Source organism: Gopherus evgoodei, chromosome 2 (assembly GCF_007399415.2).
Source record: "Gopherus evgoodei ecotype Sinaloan lineage chromosome 2, rGopEvg1_v1.p, whole genome shotgun sequence".
Taxonomy (NCBI): domain Eukaryota; kingdom Metazoa; phylum Chordata; order Testudines; family Testudinidae; genus Gopherus; species Gopherus evgoodei.
Window position 1 is genome coordinate 164958554 of NC_044323.1, and position 4015 is coordinate 164962568.

The following is a 4015-nucleotide window of genomic DNA, read 5'->3' on the forward strand; positions in this document are numbered from 1 at the left end:
CAGAGAGGCAGATGGCATCTCATATAGGAATCTCCTGTAGTGGGTGTAGGTAGAGTTGCCAACTTTCTAATTGCACAAAATGGAACACCCTAGCCCCTGTCAACTTCTCTGCCTCTTCCCTGAGGCCTCACTCCTGCTCACTACATTCCCCCTCCCTCAGTGGGTTGCTCTGCCTCACCTTCACTCACTTTCACTGGGCTGGGGCAGAGGGTTGGTGTGTGGAAGGGGGTGAGGGCTCTAACTGGGGGTGCAGGCTCTATGATGGGACCAGAAATTAGGGGTTCAGGGTGTGGGAGGGGGATTCAGGCTGGGGCAGGTAGTTGGGGTGCGGGAGGGTGGGAGGGCTCTGGCTGGAGGGTGTGGGCTCTGGGGTGGGGCTGGCAATGAGGGGTTGGGGTGCAGGAGGGGGCTCCAGGCTGGGGAGTGGGGCTGAGGAATTCAGAGTGTGGGAAGGGGTTGTGGGTTGTGCAATGGGGCACCAAAGGGGGCTTGGATGACTCAGGTGTAAACAAACACATCAAAAATAGAGAAATAAAAGCAGATGCTACTTCTGAGATTTTCTGAGTATGCATAGAAAGGGAAGGAAAAAAAAGAGAAACCATTGGCTACAAGTAAAGTGTGTTTCCTGGGCAGTTATTTCATTTTGGGTTGCAAAACCATGTTTTCTCCCTCAAGATGAAAGCTGAAATAATCCCTTATAAAATTTTTAGTCCATACAAGGAATTGAACCATCCCTCTTCCTGATCAAAGGGAGAATTTTTTGAGTCTATATTTGAACTCTGCACTTTGGTACCTGGTTAGCCAGAACCCACTCAGATGCTGGCATGGCTCTGTGTGCTTTGGCTGAGTACCACATCTGTTGGGAAAACCATGAATTTTTACAGTAAAATTACCAAGTATCAGATTAGAGCCAATTCAGCCCCTTCCTTTTGACCTCTCTGTAGCTTGTTTAGCTGTGGCTAAATAAGAGGATGAAATCTATGGGCCATGAGGTTTTAGTGTTATGACTATGAGTTATAGAGAAGATATAAGAAAATACTAAAGTTTTTAGTCATAAATTAGAGTTAAATTAAGTACATTACAAGAAAAAATCCATGCTTCAGTATGAGGCTGCCTTATTTCAGTGGCTGTGGAGGGGCAGTTTGCCAAACACCTTAATTCAGTGTTCACAGTGCACTTACAATGGCTGATCCTACTTACACTGAAGTCAATAGAAAAACTTCTATTCACTTCATTGAGACAGATTGGCCCATAAACTGTCCCCTTATTATACATATTCTGGTGTTTGTGTGTGTTGCTGCACTACTCTGAACTAAGGGTTTTTTTGATAAAGGGAAATGATAGTTAGGAAAAAAAATGTATTTCCCCTACAAAAGGACTCTTACAGCTTGCAGTATGATGCACATATCAAATTCTACGCTCCTTATTACAAAAAGGTGGGATGACAGTTCGGCTGATTGCCAGGTTGAGGGCTTCTCAGTAAGCAAACATTAACCCATAATGTGCTAAAATTAATACATTTTGACCACTTGCATATTAAAAAAAAAACCCAATTCCCAAATACACAAGACCACTGCTTGTATGAAATATTTTTTTCTCAATGTAAAAATGAGATGTCTCCATTGCAATGGCTTCTCTCCCCAGTAGACCAGTTGTTTGCTAATTGAAACGAATAAGATAATTGATTATTAAAAAGTTTGCCTAATATTTTCAGCTCTCTTGTCTTGTCATCCTTGCGCAGGGGCCATGCTAATCTTTTCTGTATTGTTTCAATTTTAGTATGTGCTTTGACAGGCAAATACATGGCTCTTCAGGTACTAATTGCTTGTGGCCGATGCTTCAAGGCCAAAGGACACTATGCACAAGTACCTATTAGTATGAGGTTTCCATCCTTTACCTGATACTGTGCAATGTAATCTGCTATATTTTATGCAAAAGAGTAACTGATAGTTATCTTTCAAAATATACTTTAATGTTTGCAAGGGAAACAAATAGATAATCTTCTTCTTTCATTCATGGTTTAAAAAATTCCAAGGCAGCTTTGATGTTAAAAAGTTAAAGAAAAGTTAACTATTTATGTCCTGTCAACTGTTGCCTGGGTATCTTAAATTTAAAGTTATATTAATTTAGGATTTATTAGTGTGTTGGGAGATATTAAAAATGTTGCTTTGAAACAATATTCTTCATGTATGCAAACATGTTTAAAATTGTATTAAACATAAATTGTGTAGAGTCAGAGTAGGCTTCATATTTTGTTTCTTTTGAAGTCAATTGATGGTTTAAAAACTGTTTTATTTGTTCCAACTTGAGGAAACAAATCTTATTGGTATTAGAAATTTAACTTCATATTTTTGTTGTGAAGTGAGGTGGAAAATTTGAAATCTATATTTATGGAAACAAATCAAGTTATATTGGCCTATCAGTATAAGAGTAGATGGAGCCCTCATAGTTAAAGATAAAAAATAGAGAAATATATCAAGCAATTTATATTACGAACTTACCCCCAGTTCAGCAAACCACCCCAGTAACTTACGAATACACTTTAAGCACATACTTAAACCCCACTGATTTTAATTGGGCTTAAGCATGTGCCACATTTCATTCCTGTGTATAGGGATGGACTTAAGCATGTGCTTTAAGTGCATTACTGAATCAGGACCTGTAGCTGAATCTGTGCAGCTGTAAGAGTCGGATCAGACTGCAAGTTCGTAGCTTTAGGGCCTGATCCCATTCTCGTCAAAACTCCCATTCACTGTGATGAGAGCAAGATTGGGCCCTTATCTCTGAAAGATACTTTGGGAAGTGTAATCTCTTCATACTGACACATTTAACTAATCACTCTTTTTTACTCACGCCATTTTATGGTGAATACTCCCTTTCATCCTTGTCTCTCACCATGGTCTTTTTTGCAGCTTGTTTATCATATATCCTCCCCCCCCCCACTTTCTGTTTATGACACTTATCTGCCAGAGTAGTTTGTCCCTGGATATGTATAAGACCACAAAGGAAAGACTTTTGTGAGAAATAATGGGCACTCTGTCAAAATAGTGATGTATGTGTATATATAGAGGATATTTATAGCTAATGTGATTCTGGCTAGACCTGTGCAAAGCCCATCCATTTCTCTTTACAGGGGGCTGTGTAAACATGTCACTTTAGGTCCACCTGGGTTCATAGCTTCACGTTACATGTTAAGTTTTAAGTTAAACAAACTCAGAATCTCAATTAAAACTCATTGCAAACTACCCATTTACACCTTTTGTGTACAAAACTAATTTCCTGATATTCAGAGGTACAGTACTAGCAGCTCCCAATGATCTCAAATGGAAGTGAGATCAGCATCTCTGCAAAACAGGCTACTTGCAACCCCCCATTTGACCCACATTTGATCAAACAGTTCGTAATCAGAAGTGAACCTTCTGTCAAACATAGGTTTCCAGTTGTTCTGGTGAGTATCATGTTTTTGGGGTTTCTTTGTGAACACTTTGATGCTCTAATCCTAATATGTCTTTTTGATTTTTACCACTGGTGTAACTCCACTGAATTCAACGAATTAAGCACTTGTTTTCTTGTTTTTAACTCTTATAACATCAAGATGGTGTTGCAGGCACTCTCTGCCTTAATCTCAAAGTTGTGACCACCTGCTCCAAGAAAGGGAACCTGTGCCCTTAGCTCAGTGTCCGCCTCTAAACAGTTAAATAGAAATACTAAACTCAGAATTGGTCTCTGTGCCTTTACACAAACTTACAACTTCAAAGGCAAATGCTTAGTTGCAGCACTTCAAGGCAAGGGTGTTAACTAGCCCTAAGGTTCTTGGCTAGCACTGAGGATTTACACCGCTGCCACAGCCCCTCTCCAACACTGCCCCTGGGCAGCAGCAGGCAAGCCTTCTTAACTGGCTTGCTGGATCCTGGCCAGCACTGGTTCCTCCTGGCCCTTGTAGGCTGCTGGATGATTGTCTTGTTGGTAGCTTAACCTGAGTGGGTTTTCCTTGAGCAGAAGGGTGTCAGGGCAC

At 40.5% G+C, this 4015-nt stretch overlaps 1 non-coding gene across 1 annotated transcript; it reads right to left on the bottom strand.

Annotated features, from left to right (window-relative positions):
* Window positions 1-1691: 1691 nt before the first annotated feature.
* Window positions 1692-1802, bottom strand: LOC115647301. Its single transcript, XR_003999261.1, has one exon. It is a non-coding gene; the product is annotated as a U6 spliceosomal RNA (small nuclear RNA).
* Window positions 1803-4015: the final 2213 nt, after the last annotated feature.